Source organism: Nomascus leucogenys, chromosome 6 (genome assembly GCF_006542625.1).
Source record: "Nomascus leucogenys isolate Asia chromosome 6, Asia_NLE_v1, whole genome shotgun sequence".
Taxonomy (NCBI): Eukaryota; Metazoa; Chordata; class Mammalia; order Primates; family Hylobatidae; genus Nomascus; species Nomascus leucogenys.
Genome location: NC_044386.1, coordinates 40,213,645 through 40,230,561, shown reverse-complemented (window position 1 = coordinate 40,230,561; position 16,917 = coordinate 40,213,645). Strand labels below are relative to the sequence as shown.

General features: G+C 45.8%; 1 protein-coding gene across 1 annotated transcript in view; it reads right to left on the bottom strand.

Annotated features, from left to right (window-relative positions):
* The window catches only part of NIM1K (NIM1 serine/threonine protein kinase), an 86,277-nt gene extending 85,006 nt beyond the window's left edge, over nt 1-1,271 (bottom strand). The window contains exon 1 of the mRNA XM_003277748.4: nt 1,073-1,271. The gene's annotated coding sequence lies outside the window, so the exon portion shown is untranslated. The remainder of the gene's footprint in view (nt 1-1,072) is intronic.
* Nucleotides 1,272-16,917: the final 15,646 nt, after the last annotated feature.

The following is a 16,917-nucleotide window of genomic DNA, read 5'->3' as shown; positions in this document are numbered from 1 at the left end:
TGAAATGGGATGAGGAATGGGGTGGGGGAGGGTAGGTAGACAGAGAGCCCTCTTGTCTACTATACTCAGGAGGACGAAAACAGGGGAGGGAAGGGGAAAAGAGAGGAGAAAGGGAGAAAGGGAGGGAGGAGGAGAAGAGAAGGGGAGAGGAGAAGGAGGAGGAGGAGGAGGAGGAAAGGAGGGAGGGAGAAGAGGGAAAAGGAGGGAAGGAAAAAACGGAAAGGAAAAAAGTGCCATAGCAGAATCTTTGCTGCCCATGTTATCTATTGCCTTGACTTCTCCATCTGCCCGGATGTGTCAGGCACGCAGAAGCTGGCTGGAATCGATATTTTAAAGACCCGCTTGCGATCTTTTCCTGGTCGTATCAAGGAGTCCTGGAGCTTCTAACATTCCTGGAGGGATATCCGGGAAGAGGAAACGAGGCTCTTCTTTACTTCGTGCGGTCTTCCAAAAGAAGCACCTTTCTCTGGGGAGCTTCGCGGCGTGGGGTGCAATGGAAGGTTTTGTTCTCCTGGGCCACAGGCATTAGATGTCAGTTACCACCAGCACCGGCCGGCGCGCGTGGGGAGGTCACGCCGGTCCTCTGCCCTTGTAACAAACTCTCCAGATCTGGGCTGGTGCCTTAGGGCTCTGGTCCAGCGCACCCGCTGTGTGCACCGCTAGGCGCTAAGCTGCCCTCCTCGGCTCACGTGTGGACGCGCACGCAGACACGAGTGTCCACACCATACAGGGACATGGGTGCACACACACGCACACATAGACATGGGTGCCGCACATGACACGGGCACCGCACACGATACGGGCACACACGCGCGAGCACGCCCTCGCCCTGGCTCTAATGCCCCCTCCTCTCGCGTGCGGATCGTCCTGGGCAGGTGTGGGGGTACGCCCCAGAAAGTGCCTAACCTTCTTCTGACCCCACTTCGCAGACACCCCGTGGCAGGGCTCCATTTCTCCCTTGGGTCGCGGGGAGGAGAGGCGCCTCCTCCTCAGCCACCCAGGTCTGCAGCCTAGCAGAGGAAGGGTGGCGGGGTGAGGGTGCTGGCGGCGAGTCCCCCAGCCCCTCGCTTACCTTCGTGGCGACGCCAGCTCTTGGGCTTGGCTGCACAGCGCCAGGCTAGTCGCGCGGGGTGGTTGCCTCTGGAGCAGGAGCGGTCGGTGTGTGGATGTCCCGAGGTGAGGGCGCCGCTGTCGCGCCTGAGGCTCATGGAGCTGTCAGGGGCGGCAGACCTGACCGGCAGCGGCCCAGGGCAAACCCCGCCCTCCGGCCTAGGCCGGTTCCGCAGCGGGGACCGAGACGCCCCGCAGCGTTTCTTGAAGGACCAATCCGGAGCGGCGGGCTGGCCTGGGGAAGGAAGGAAAGGGGGGCCGGTAGTGCACCAGGACGCCGGCCTGGACCTCGTAGGCTGGTTTCTATGGCAGCCAGGAGGGAGGGGCGAGAGGGAGGGGACTCGCGGCGCAGGGACACCCAGTGCAGTCGCTCGTGGAGGGGGGTGGTTGGGCCTGACGCAAAGAGGACCCTTTCTAGAGCCTGGATGGGAGCAGCGACACGGCCGAAAGCGGGCTGACACAGCTCCCACCGACGTACGCCTCGTGCAGAGCGGTTCCAGCGCTTCAGCAAGGGTTTCCATGTCCTTGGGAGACCGTGACCCAGTAATCCTCCCAACAGAGAGGGGGTTTCCAGCAAACCACCGTGACAGCTCCTCCAGGTGAGTCGGGCAGGGTTTAGGTTCTGCAGAAAGAAGTGCTAATGTCACCCTCTGCCTGGATTCCTGGCATACATCGGTTCCCCTGGTGCTACTTTGTCAGTGGCTCCCTAATCTCCTGCTGTGGAGATACTCTCGGCTGTGACCCTCAGATGCCAAAAATTATTTTTCTAGTTTACAAACTAGAAATACCGTCACTGGATTGAACGTAGAGTTGGAAATAGGATTCGCAAAATACTAAAACATACCGGTTATTTACTGAAGCTTAAGCCCTTCCTTTTACAGAGAGAAAAAAAAAAAAAAAAAAAACTGAGTTCAGAGGGGTCAGTTAACTTAGCAAGGGTCACACAACTGATTAATGGCAGAGCCAGGACTAGACACCCTAAGTCATAGTTCTGTGAGCATTCTTTCTACTTCCTCCTGCTCTCCATCCTGTATTGATTGCCAGAGCAATATTTACAAGAGCAAAAGTGTTAAGTAGCAAAATAACCCATGTCGACAAATCTTTTATGGTAGAAATTAGGGAACCCCAAATTTCCTTTTTTGCTATTTGGCAGGCATTGTAATAAACACTTTTACAAAGAGTAACTGATTAAATCCTCATGATAATCTATGGGTTAGGTACTGTTACTGTCATCCTTGTTTTGATAGATGAAGAAACTGAAGCCCAGAGAGGTTATAGGATTTGATCAAGATCACACAACTGTTGAATGCTGGCTCTGGGACTCTAACTCAGTTTGTTTGACTCCAGAGTTGGTGTTCTTTATTACTTTCTCTCTGCTGCCTGTTTGTGTGATGATTAAAGGGGTCAGGAACGGGAAGGGCAAGAAATAAAAACCTTGGACAGCTCCATGCACTGACCGTTGAGACTGGAAAGAAAATTGAAAGAACCTGCAACAACTACTGCCTTGGCTTCTGAGAGTGGTCATCTATTTATGTAGAACAAGGGTTCTCCCGAGAAAATTTGTTTTTAAAGAGACATCCCCTCCTCAAAAGACAAGAGGTTTTTTTTTTAAGAGTAATCTTTAAAATAGTACATGCCATCAGTCTATTTTCTTTCTAATGCAATAAAATGCAGGGAGAAACTCTACATATTTTTAAAGATATAAAAGACCCCTTGAATTCAAATACACAGAATAAAGTTTCATAGAGAACTTGCCTAGAAACCAAGAGCCTCAAACACCCAATCTGACAGAGGCTGTCTGTGACACAGATCCTCACCATCACACCCCAAAGAGCATGCACAAGGCAGAGTTGATGCTAGGTTCTAGTAGCTTAAAAGGTTACTGAAGACTTTAGGCTAATACCATCACATTGGGAGTTAAGATTTCAATATATGAATTGGGAGATACGAAAATTTAGTCCATAACAGAACCAATCCCAAATTTTATCTTTCTTTCAGGAATCTCTATTTTATACTATGTGTGTCAGACCTTCTCATTCTATTTCATGTCTTTTCTCATATTCTCTAGATTTTTAATATTTTGTGCTACATTTTAGGTAATTCCTTCAGATCTATCTTCTGTTCATGAATTTTCTCTTGCACTATATCTAATCAACTGTTTAACCTGCACACTGACTTTATGATAATGCAAATATAATTAAATCAAGAGGTTTGAGAGTGCCGCTTTCAGTATCTTTCACAGCAGGGGGTGAATTCATAGTTTAAAATTGAATCACTTATTTGCAACAAATAGTATTATTAAAATCCCTTCTTAACTTTTTAGGAAACTTGTAAGAACTAATATTTCTTGTAAAAAAACTTTTTTCTGAGGTTTAGCAATTTTTTCTGCTTTCCTTCTTATTTCTGTTAAATCCAATAAAAATTAAACTGAAAGGCCGGGCACAGTGGCTCACTCCTGTAATCCCAGCACTTTGGGAGGCCGAGGCGGGCAGATCACGAGGTCAGGAGATCGAGACCATCCTGGCTAACACGGTGAAACCCTGTCTCTAATAAAAATACAAAAAAAAATTAGCCAGGCGTAGTGGCATGTGCCTGTAGTCCCAGCAACTCGGGAGGCTGAGGCAGGAGAATGGCGTGAACCCGGGAGGCGGAGCTTGCAGTGAGCCGAGATCGCGCCACTGCACTCCAGCCTGGGCGACAGAGCAAGACTCCGTCTCAAAAAAAAAAAAAAAAAAAAAAAAATTAAACTGAAAGAATTAAAACTAGCATAACGACCCTGTTTTTATTTTTATTTATTTTATTTATTTATATATATTTTGAGATGGAGTCTCACTCTGTCGCCCTGGCTGGAGTGCAGTGGCGTGATCTCGGCTCACTGCAACCTCTGCCTGCCAGGTTCAAGCTATTCTCCTATCTCAGCCTCCCGAGTAGCTGGGACTACAGGTGCCCGCCACCACGCCCGGCTAATTTGTTTGTTTGTTTTTGTTTTTGTTTTGTTTTTTTTGAGACGGAGTCTTGCTCAGTCGCCCAGGCTGGAGTGCAGCGGCGCGATCTCAGCTCACTGCAAGCTCCGCCTCCAGGGTTCACGCCATTCTCCTGCCTCAGCCTCCTGAGTAGCTGGGACTACAGGTGCCCGCCACCACGCCTGGCTAATTTTTTTTTGTTTTTAGTAGAGACGGGGTTTCACCGTGGTCTTGATCTCTTGACCTCGTGATCCGCCCACCTCGGCCTACCAAAGTGCTGGGATTACAGGCGTGAGCCACCGCACCTGGCCTAATTTTTGTATTTTCAGTAGAGACGCGGTTTCACCATGTTAGGCAGGATGGTCTCGATCTCCTGACCTCCTGATCCACCCGCCTCGTCCCCTCCAATGCTGGGATTACAGGCGTGAGCCACCGCGCCCGGCCTAATTTTTGTATTTTCAGTAGAGACGGGGTTTCATCATATTGGTCAGGCTGGTCTCAAACTCCTGACCTCAGGTGATCCACCCACCTCAGCCTCCCAAAATGATGGGGTTACAGACATGACAACAGGAGTGATATCTCATGTCTAAGATTCCAAGCTATTGGATCTTCATTTGTGTGTGCATATACGTGTTTAGATGTGTTTATTTGTATGTACACTTATTGTTATATGTTGTATCTACCAAAATTGGCTTATAAGTAAAAGAGCACTCATAAATTAAGTAAAGAAGCCTAAGCAATTTTAAAGTTCACATGACTTAAGTATAACTTAACTAAATAAGCTAGCTTTTTTTTTTTTTTTTTTTTTTTTTTTGAGACGGAATCTTGCTCTTTCACCCAGGCCGGAGTGCAGTGGCGCTCACTGCAAGCTCCGCCTCCCGGGTTCACGCCATTCTCCTGCCTCAGCCTCCCGAGTAGCTGGGACTACAGGCGCCCACCACCACGCCCGGCTAATTTTTTGTATTTTTAGTAGAGACGGGGTTTCACCGTGTTAGCCAGGATTGTGTTAGCCAGGATTGTCTCGATCTCCTGACCTCGTAATCCACCTGCCTCCGCCTCCCTAAGTGCTGGGATTACAGACGTGAGCCACCGCGTCTGGCCTTTTTTTTTTTTTTTTTTTTAATACTTTAAGTTCTAGGGTACATGTGCACAACATGCAGGTTTGTTACATATGTATACATGTGCCATGTTGGTGTGCTGCACCCATTAACTCGTCATTTACATTAGTTATATCTCCTAATGCTATCCCTCCCCCCTCCCCCACCCCACTACAGGCTCCGGTGTGTGATGTTCCCCACCCTGTGTCCAAGTGTTCTCATTGTTCAATTCTCACCTATGAGTGAGAACACGCGGTGTTTGGTTTTCTGTCCTTGCGATAGTTTGCTCAGAATGATGGTTTCCAGCTTCATCCATGCCCTACAAAGGACATGAACTCATTCTGTTTTATGGCTGCATAGTATTCCATGGTGTATATAAGCTAGCTTTAAAATTATTGGTGGAATAAAAATAAAAATGCCTTCAGAATTGTCAGCATACATTTTGTCTGAATTTTATGTTTGTCTTTGCTAGATATTTTGAGATGTCAGTGTTTGGCATAGAAGGTTATAAAACTATAAGCCCAGCCAAAACAAAATAATCTTGGTTTGTGTGCTTTCTTTAGACGAATGAGAGTAATTTATAAAAGGAAAATATCTTGGGCCCCCCAAAAATTACTAGGCTGAAGAGAAGATTTGGGCTGGGAGCTGCCTGGGGAAGGCCTGCCTCTTATTCTGTTCAGTCTCACTGAGATAAATGTATATCTAATTGCCTCCTTTGGAAAGGCTCATCAGAAACTCAAAAGAATGAAACCATTCCTTTCACACCTACCTGTGACCTGGAAGCCCCAAGCCCCATCCCTGGCCTTTCTGACCTAATCAATGTTCATTTTACATGTTAATTGATGTCTCCTGGCTCCCTTGTTAAAAGTGAAAGAATTGGCCAGGCACGGTGGTTTACCCCTGTAATCCCAGCACTTTGGGAGACCGAAGCAGGCAGATCACGAGGTCAAGAGATTGGGACCATCCTGGCCAACCTGGTGAAAACCCGTCTCCAATAAAAATACAAAAATTAGCTGGGCGTGGTGGCGAGTGCCTATAGTCCCAGCTAATCGGGAGGCTGAGATAGGAAAATAGCTTGAACCTGGGAGGCAGAGGTTGCAGTGAGCCGAGATCGCACCACTAACACTCCAGCTTGGCGACAGAGTGAGACTCCGTCTCAAAAAAACAAACAAACAAAAAAAGTGAAAGAATTGAGTATAGTGAATGGAATAAATATTTTAGGTAAACTTTTCTTTTTCTTTTTTTTTTTTTTTTTTTTTTTTTGAGACGGAGTCTCGCTCTGTCACCCAGGCTGGAGTGCAGTGGTGCAGTCTCGGCTCACTGCAAGCTCCGCCTCCCGGGTTCACGCCATTCTCCTGCCTCAGCCTCTCCGAGTAGCTGGGACTACAGGCGCCCGCCACCACGCCCGGCTAATTTTTTGTATTTTTTAGTAGAGTCGGGGTTTCACCGTGGTCTCGATCTCCTGACCTCGTGATCCGCCCGCCTCGGCCTCCCAAAGTGCTGGGATTACAAGCGTGAGCCACCGCGCCCAGCCTTAGGTAAACTTTTCGCGTAAATTTAAATCTTAGAGTTATTTCTGACGCTCATTTAATATCTGGGTCATTTCCAATTATGAAAGGGTTGTGGCCGGGCGCGGTGGGTCATGCCTGTAATCCCAGCACTATGGGAGGCCGAGGCGGGCGGATCAGGAGGTCAGGAGATCAAGACCATCCTCACTAACATAGTGAAACCCCCGTCTCTACTAAAAATACAAAAAAATTAGCCGGACGTGGTGTGGCGGGCTCCTATAGTCCCAGCTACTCTGGAGGCGGAGGCAGGAGAACGGCATGAACCTGGGAGGTGGAGCTTGCAGTGAGCCGAGATTGCCCACCGCACTCCAGTCTGGGTGACAGAGCGAGACTCCACTCAAAAAAAAAAAAAAAAAAAAAGAAAGGGTTGTGATATGGGGAAATATGTTTCTAAAATTGTGGAATCGTTCTTATGTATAAATGCCTGTATCTGATAGTTGAGGATTTCTTGCTTTTTACAGTCTCACAAAAGTTTTAAGTTACCAAGGATAAGAATTATCCTTAACACATAATTCTGTTTACAAAATGTGCCAGAAACCGTTATGTTATTAGTAAGAAAAAGAATAATTTTGTCTAATTCAGAAGTTATCCGAAAGTTAGTTCAGGCCAGGCGCGGTGGCTCATGCCTGTAATCCCAGTACTTTGGGAGGCCGAGGCGAGCGAATCACGACGTCAGGATATCAAGACCATCCTGGCTAACACGGTGAAACCCCGTCTCTACTAAAAAATAAAAAAAAAAAAAAGTAGCCAGGCCTGGTGGCGGGCGCCTGTAGTCCCTGCTACTCCGGAGACTGAGAGGCGGGAGAATGGCGTGAACCCGGGAGGCGGAGCTTGCAGTGAGCCCAGATCGCGCCACTGCTCTCCAGCCTGGGCGACAGAGCCAGACTCCGTCTCAAAAACAAAAAACAAACAAAAAAAAGTTAGTTCAAATTACAGATGTGGAAAGGTTATTTATGAAACGATGTAGTAAGGAATCATTAAGTAGGGGAGAAAACTATGGGAAAAGTTTGTATAATAAAATATTCTTTAAAACCTAATAGAGAATTGGAGACATTTGGCTAATTAACATTTTCACAGTTAAAACTCTTAGTCTTAATTAAAGTAAGAAGTATTGTAGAGAAATGCATCAGCAGTTTGGCAACTTTTAAAAAAATATATTTAAGGATCTAATTCGGTTCTGTGGATAGTTAATTTGTTTCCTATGCATTTCTAGCAAGCCATCATTTGTTCTATTTATGGAATTCCTAAGCTATCTTTGTCGGGCCCACAGCAATTAATGGAGCACGCTAGTCTTTTAACTTTTTTTTTCTTTTTTGGTGGGGGGTGGGGATGGAGTTTCACTCTTGCCCAGGCTGGAGTGTCATGGCGCCATCTCGGCTCACCGCAACCTCCGCCTCCCAGGTTCAAGCGATTCTCTTGCCTCAGCCTCCCGACTAGCTGAGATTACAGACATACGTCACCATGACCAGCTAATTTTGTATTTTCAGTAGAGACGGGGTTTCTCCATGTTGATTAGGCTGGTCTGGAACTCCCGACCTCAGGTGATCCGCCTACCTTGGCTTCCCAAAGTGCTGGGATTACAGGTGTGAGCCACCACACCAGGCCTTAGCCTTTTAACCTTAAACTAATTTTTTGGATTTTAGGCTTCTCGATACTTTAAGTGTGTTGAGTATACTCAATATGTATGAGATTTCTAAAATTCTAATGTCTAAGTATATGCTATCAATTATAATTATGGTTATTATGTTAAGTTATTGTGAACCACAGAAATAACCAAATATCCTTGCATAAAGCTACTAACCCAAGTAGAACAAAAAAATTAATTAAATACCAAGGAAATACTTTGTCAGATTTTCATGTTAAACCAGCTGATACTAAAATTGTTTAAATATACAATTTAGGCTGGGCGCAGTGGCTCACACCTGTAATCCCAGCACTTTGGGAGGCTGAGGCGGGTGGATCACAAGGTCAGGAGTTCGAGACCAGCCTGGCCAATGTGGTGAAACCCCATCTCTAATAAAAATACAAAAATTAGCTGGGCATGGTGGTGTGGGCCTGTAATCTCAACTATTTGGGAGCCTGAGGCAGGAGAATTGCTTGAACTTAGGAGGCAGAGGTTGCAGTGAGCTGAGATCACACCACTGCACTCCAGCCTGGGCAACAGAGCAAGACTCCGTTTCGAAAATAAATAAACAAACAAACAGTTTAAATAAACTCCATGGTCTAAGTCAAATCACCCATGATAACCCATCAGTTATCAAAAACTACTGGTATTCAAGAGGATATAAGTCTAATGTTAATTAAGCATGGACTCATGGAGAACCAGGATAGACACCTTGTCGTTCCTGAGTCCTTAAAGCTTTTATTATTAATAGTTCTGCATTCCATGACTCATCATGGAAAAGATAAAATGATCCAAATTGAATACACTGGTGTCGTGACTTGTAAGTTACTAAAATAGTTTATAACCAATGTTTGATCCCATATTCCTGGAAAAAACAAAGCTTCAGGTATATTTGGTCACCTGATGGGCCTTTTAAACTTTTTTTTTTTTTTTTTAAGACGGAGTCTAGCTCTGTCGCCCAGGCTGGAGTGCAGTGGTGCAATCTCCGCTCACTGCAAGCTCTGCCTCCCAGGTTCACACCATTCTCCTGCCTCAGCCTCCCAAGTAGCTGGGTCTACAGGCACCCACCACCACACCCGGCTAATTTTTTGTATTTTTAGTAGAGACGGGGTTTCATCGTGTTAGCCAGGATGGTCTCGATCTCCTGACCTCATGATCTGCCCCCCTTGGCCTCCCAAAGTGCTGGGATTACTGGCGTGAGCCACCGTGCCAGGCCTTAAACATTTTATAAAGGGATTTCATTCAATTATTATTTTCAATGTATGTTTTCTGGTGGTATACAAGCTCTCCCATGGAAGAGGGCTGATGTTACAATGGTAAATTATTATGCTATAGTGTATTTTCACCAGGGAAAGCAAGCTTTTTATGGTTTGAATCTTCTGAGAACATTAAAGAAAAACTATTCTTGCCATCTGCACTACAATAAAACCTCGGAACCTTGAACTGTGGATACATAATCTCACAACTAAGAAGGGTCCCTCCACACTCTTGGAGTGGTACATCCACTGGAACCCTTGGGGTAAGACTAACCAGGGAAGTTTCTCCTCAGAAGAAGATGGCATCCTTGATGTGAACAACTTTTCCCATGTTCACAGATTAAGATTTCTATCATGAAACTCCGAATTTTTTCTTCTTGCTTATGCCTCTATGAACAATAAAAGTGAAAAGGGATCTGTTATGTGCATTTATGGGGTATACTTTTATTTGTGAAGAAGTCTACAGCCATCCTTATACATGGATAACCTTATACTTTGATAGATAAAAAATAGTAGGCCCAAGGCTAAGCATGGTGGCTCATGCCTGTAATCCCAGCGCTTTGGGAGGCTGAGGCAGGTGGATCACTTGAGGTCAGGAGTTAGAGACCAGCCTAGCCTGGCCAACATAGTGAAACCCTGTCTGTAGTAAAAATACAAAAAGTAGCCAGGCATGGTGGCGGGCACCTGTAATCCCAGCTCTTTGGGAGGCTGAGGCAGGAGAATGGCTTGAACCCAGGAGGTGGAGGTTGCAGTGAGCCGAGATCCCGTCACTGCACTCCAGCCTGGGTGACAGAGCAAGACTCTGTCTCAAGAAAAAAAAAAATGACAGCCCAATGTAGGTAACAAACTTTAATGGTACATATGCTGCCTCATAATCAGTCAGAAACAGAACATTGGCTAACTCCTCTTAACCCACATTGTGGTCTAGAGAGAACATTCCTGGAAGGCCTTCACTCTTCTAGGACATCATTCATTAGGTCATTTTTCCATGGTTTAGAGTAAAAACGGCAATAATTAGAAATGTAGCCAGGCGCGGTGGCTCATGCTTGTAATCCCAGCACTTTGGGAGGCCGAGGCGGGCGGATCACGAGGTCGGGAGATTGAGTCCACGGTGAAGCCCTGTCTCTACTAAAAAATACAAAAAATTAGCCGGGCGTGGTGGCAGGCGCCTGTAGTCCCAGCTACTCCGAGAGGTTGAGGCAGGAGAATGGCGGGAACCCAGGAGGCGGAGCTTGCAGTGAGCTGAGATTGCGCCACTGCACTCCAGCCTGGGCGACAGAGCGAGACTCCGTCTCAAAAACAATAAATAAATAAATAAATAAATAAATAAATAAATAAATAAATAAAAGAAATGTATCCCCCATAATAGGCTCTATAGCAGATTTTTTTTTTTTTTGAGTGGAGTTTCGCTCTTTTTGCCCAGGCTGGAGTGCAATGGGCAACCGCACGATCTCGGCTCACTGCAACCTCTGCCTCCCAGGTTCAAGTGATTCTCCTGCCTCAGCCTCCCGACCAGCTGGGATTACAGGCATGCACCATCATGCCCGGCTAATTTTGTATTTTTTTTTTTAGTAGAGACGGGGTTTCATCATGTTGACCAGGCAGGTATTGAACTCCTGACCTCAGGTAATCTGCCCGTCACTGCCTTCCAAAGTGCTGGGATTACAGGCGTGAGCCACCGCTCCCAGCCTACGCAGATTCTACTGTAAAGGCTACAGTTACACAACAGACTTTGTATTCTCTTGTGAAAGTTATGATAGAATTAGCTGAACAGAGAAGTATCTGTGCAGCTGCTGGCACTCATGGCCTTTGGAGAAAACATCAGGTATTATAGAAATTCAGTTGTAGGCCGGGCATGGTGGCTCACACCTGTAATCCCAGCACTTTGGGAGGCTGAGGCAGGAGGATCACGAGGTCAGGATATTGAGACCATCCTGGCTAACATGGTGAAACCCTGTCTCTACTAAAAAAAATACAAAAAAAATTAGCCGGGTAGTCAGGCTTGGTGGCGGGCACCTGTAGTCTCAGCTACTCTGGAGGCTGAGGCAGGAGAATGGCATGAACCCGGGAGGCGGAGCTTGCAGTGAGTGGAGGTCGCGCCACTGCACTCCAGCCTGGGCGACAGAGGAAGACTCCGTCTCAAAAAAAAAAAAAAAAAGAAAGAAATTCAGGTGTAGCAAATTAACAAAGAAACTGCTTAGTTAAGTCATTCTTTGATCAATTTGATTTTAGGAGGTTTGGTTTATGGGAACCTCAGGTAAGGAGCATACTTCGAACTCTTGGTATTATCCTCCCAATGGTCATAATAATAGTCTCCCTGGTGTGCTGTATTCTCTCACAGGTTTTAAACGCTTGCATGCAGCCATCTCTAGAATGTCCTATGATCTCTCTTCAACTGGAATGACAGGAGCTGAAAGAAATATGCAACCGGACGGGTGTGGTGGCTCATGCCTGTAATCCCAGCACTTTGGGAGGCCGAGGCAGGCAGATCACCTGGGGTCAGGAGTTTGTGACCAGCCTGGCCAACATGACAAAGCCCCGTCCTCTACTAAAAATACAAAAATTACCCGGGCGTGGTGGTGAGGACCTGTAATCCCAGCTACTTGGGAGGCTGAGGCAGGAGAATTGCTGGAACCTGAGAGACAGAGTTTGCAGTGAGCCGAGATCACAACACTGCACTCCAACCTGGGCGACAGAGCAAGACTCCGTCTCAAAAAATAAAAAAAAAAAGAAAAAAATGTGCAACTAGGAAGACATCATAACCTATAAATGACGTGCTAAGACTGGAAACCCATGATGAAGGTAACTGAGAGTGGCACTAAGGCCCTAAGTTTTGGTCACACTCTCACCAAAGTAAGAACCTACCCCAAAAGGGGTTTTTTAAACAAAATTCTGGGAGGCTATTGTTTTGGACTAAGCTCATGCACTAGGCCCCAGTAGACCAAACCAAACCAAAATGGAGTTGCTTGTGCTAAGACTTTAAAGAAACACATAGATTCTAGAACAAGCCAGGTTTTGTTTTTTTCTCTTGCAAATCTCTCCTATTTTATTTTATTTTATTCTATTTTATTTTTTTTTTTTTGAGACGGAGTCTCGCTCTGTCACTCAGGCTAGAGTGCAGTGGCACAATCTTGGCTTACTGCAACCTCTGCCTCCCAGGTTCAAGCGATTCTCCTGCCTCAACCTCCTGAGTAGCTGAGATTACAGGCTTGTGCGCCACCACGCCCGGCTAATTTTTGTATTTTTAGTAGAGACAGGGTTTCACCATGTTGGTCAGGCTGGTCTCGAACTCCTGACCTCGTGATCTGCCTGCCTTGGCCTCCCAAAGTGCTGGGATTACAGGCATGAGCCACTGCGCCCAGTCCTCTCCTGCAAATCTCTATAACACACATTCCTGACAGCATAGGTATCCACCCCATGAAGTTCCCATTAAATCTTTTTTTTTTTTTTTTTTTTAAGACGGAGTTTCACTCTTGTTGCCCAGGCTGGAGTGCAATGGCACGATCTCAGCTCACTGCAACCTCTGCCTCCTGGATTCAAGCGATTCTCCTGCCTCGGCCTCCCTAGTAGCTGGGATTACAGGCGCCTGCCACCACGCTCAGCTAATTTTTTTGTATTTTTAGTAGAGACAGGGTGTCACCATGTTGGCCAGGCTGGTCTTGAACTCCTGACCTCAGGCGATCCACCTGTCTCCAAAGTGCTAGGATTACAGGTGTGAGCCACTGCGCCCTGCCTAAATCTTTTAATTAAATTCATTTCCTCTTGCCTAGAGACTATGAAGTTTCAGTTGATTATGCAACAAAGGTTCCAGCCACTTCCAGGTGAAGAAACCACCCGTGGCCATCAAGAAGCTACCCTGCCTCCACTAGACAGAGCAAAGCGAGAGTTCCGTTATCCCCAATAGGTAGGGACTACACCCCAAGCCAGCATGTAGCAGTTACAGAAGAAAGACCATAGGTCCCTCCTCCTCCCATAAAGATTTATGAGGATCACATCTCTCAGTGGGGAGATGAGGCAGGAAAATAGGGTCTAGAGGCAGGGAACCTAAGGCCAATTCACAGGAAATATCCTCTCCATAGGGCATATGCTGAGTAAATGACTTTGTAACTTTACTGCATCCTCTTCATTTACATAGGGCATACATCAAGTAAACAATGGAATCCTCTAGAGGGTATTTAAATTCTCCAAAATTCTGTAACAGGGCCCTTGAGCCCTTATGCTTGGGCCTGCTCGCACCCTGTGGGGTGTATTTTTATTTTCAATAAATCTCTGCTTTTGTTGCTTCATTCTTTCCTTGCTTTGTGTATTTTGTCCAATTCTTTGTTCAAGATGCCAAGAACCTGGACACCCTCTACCGGAAACAGGTGTGGGATCCAACAATGTGTGTTTCAACAAGATTCTGATGTTTGCTGAAGTTAGAGAACCATTCCCTAAATGATGTAGTCTCAGGGCAAGAAGATACTAAAAGGCAATTGGCTGCATGTATCTTGCTGGCTTTTCTGATCTCTTGTCCCCTCCACTTCCAACTCCATCAAGAGCTGGTATGGATTCCAAAAAAGAAGGTAGCTGATTGTCCTATGCTTTGTGCAATCCAAAGTGGCCAACCACAGAGAAATCTCATGGCGAGTTATTTTAGTGACCAAGAGTGTAGTCTGTGAAGTCTGGCCTGCTCAGTTCAAATACTGGCTCCACTTCCAACAAACTGTTTTTTCAGCTTCTCGTTCTCTTCCTTTCCTCTGTTTATAAAATGATAGCTAATAATACAGTAACTTCAGTGAAGTCATTGAGATAACTAAATGTATTCAAAATCATAAAGAATAGCTATTACGTTACAATAAAATTTTTCTTTCCCAGACTGCATTTTGGTACAAATATAAAGGAGAGGATATTGCTTCAGTTGAATAGTTAAGCCATATTCGGCTGGCCACAGGGCCCCTGCCTGTAATCTCAGCACTTTGGGAGGGCGAGGCGGGCAGAGCGCTTGAGCCCGAGAGATTTAAATCAGCATGGGCAACACAGAAAGACTATTTCTACAAAAAATGCAAAAAGGAACTGGGTGTGGTACACGCACCTGTAGTCGTAGCTACTCAGGAGGCTGAAGTGGGAGGATTGCTTGAGCCCAGAAGGTAAAGGTTGCAGTAAGCAGAGATTGCGCCACTGCACTCTAGCCTGGGTGACACAGCGAGACCCTGTCTAAAAAAAAAAAAAAAAAAAAAGTTTTTATAGGGACATGTTGGGTTGCAGGAAGCGCAAAGAGAAGATTGAATTGCAGGAAGGGCAAAGAGAAAAAGATTGAATTCACATGCTGCCTTCTTTACCATGTCAATAGAATTAATGAAGTTACATTTGTAGGGCAGGGAGTAGAGTTTTTTATTTTTATTTTTTTTTTGAGACGGAGTCTCGCCCTGTCACCCAGGCTGGAGTGCAGTGGCGCGATCTTGGCTCACTGCAAGCTCCGCCTCCCGGGTTCACGCCATTCTCCTGCCTCAGCCTCTCCCAGTAGCTGGGACTACAGGCGCCCGCCACCACGCCCAGCTAATATTTTTGTATTTTTAGTAGAGACGTGGTTTCACCGTGGTCTCGATCTCCTGACCTCGTGATCCGCCCGCCTCGGCCTCCCAAAGTGCTGGGATTATAAGCGTGAGCCACCACGCCCGGCCTGGGAGTAGAGTTTTAAGAAGTCCAAACTATTATGACGGCCTCTGGTTTTTTTTGTTTGTTTTTTATAGGTTTTAAAGTAATAGATGTCTGGGCTTCTAACTATGAAGGATTTTATTAACTGGTGGGGTGATGAGGGTTTAATTCCTACTTCTCATTTGAATTCTTTATGACAAATCCTGTAAGAGGTATAGCACAGCTCAGCAGACTACACAAGAAAAACAGTCTAGACCTCCCTCTCCTGATGTAATTAACACAAAGGTCAGTGTTAACCTAATGAATTCAAAGCTATTACGTTTTCTCCAACAAAATCAGGCTAAACTTTCTAGGTCAGGAATTTGTAATTTTGCATGTAAGAGTTATAAAATACTTTTTGTGTGACTAGTTTAATGATCATAGAATCACTTGTTTAAAACAATCAACCCATGTTAAATTGAAAATGTGAATTAAAATCCAAATGGGCAGTTAGTCTAGACAACTTTCATGGACCCTTCTAATAATGAAATCTTTAATTCCAAGTTCAAACTAGTGGGAGCAGCAGCATTCAAATTCTCAAATGTTCCTACATTCAGTATTATCTGAGTATGGTAGCCTTTTTATTTTTGTTTATTTATTTACTTATTTATTTAGAGACGGAGTCTTGCTCTGTGGCCTAGCACCATGCCTGGTTCATCTTGTATTTTTAGTAGAGATGGGGTTTCACCATGTTGGCCCAGGCTGGTCTCGAACTCCTGAAGTGGTGATCTGCTCGCCTTGGCCTCCCAAAGTTTTGGAATTACAGGCGTGAGCCACCATTTCCAGCCAGGTAGCCTTTTCAAACTGGTAAGACTACAAGAGCCTTCTGGTTTTGTACATATCCAAAAGATGTCTAGCTTTTAAATGTATTGCTAATGTATTCAGTTTAGTTTTTCTTTCAATCTCAGATGATAGGTGTGGTATAATAAAAAAAAAAAAAAATAGGCCAAGCGCGGTGGCTCACACCTGTAATCCCAGCACTTTGGGAGGCTGAGGTGGGTGGATCACCTGAAGTCGAGAGTTCGAGACCAGCCTGACCAACATGGTGAAACCCCGTCTCTGTTGAAAATACAAAAATTAGCCGGGCATGGTGGCGCATGCCTGTAATCCCAGCTACTCGAGAGGCTGAGGCATGAGAATCGCTTTAACCTGGGAGGTGGAGGTTGCAGCGAGCAGAGATCGCGCCATTGCACTCCAGCCTGGGCAACAAGAGTGAAACTGTCTAAAAACAAAACAAAAAAATGGATTTGGGTTTTTCTCCCCGGTTCCTTGCACACAGCTCCAAAAATCCTTGGAATTTCCAGAATGTCGTTATTCATTACAAGCCCCTTTTGACCTTACCAGTTTATGCTAACGAGGTGACTATTGGCAGAGAGCCCCTAGATAGCTTCAAGATGGGCGCGGGTCACTAGAGGAACCAATCATATTAAAGGGCTACAATTACTACCCCCACCTGAGACCTCCAGGGAGAGGAGGGGCTGGAGATTGAGTCCGGTGGCCAATAATTTAATGAGTCTAGGTTATAAAACCTCAGTAAGGGGGCTTCTGAGTTGAACACATCAAGATGCTGGGAAAGTGGCATGCCAAGAGAGGGCAGAGAAACCTCTACTATTCTCCTCCACAACC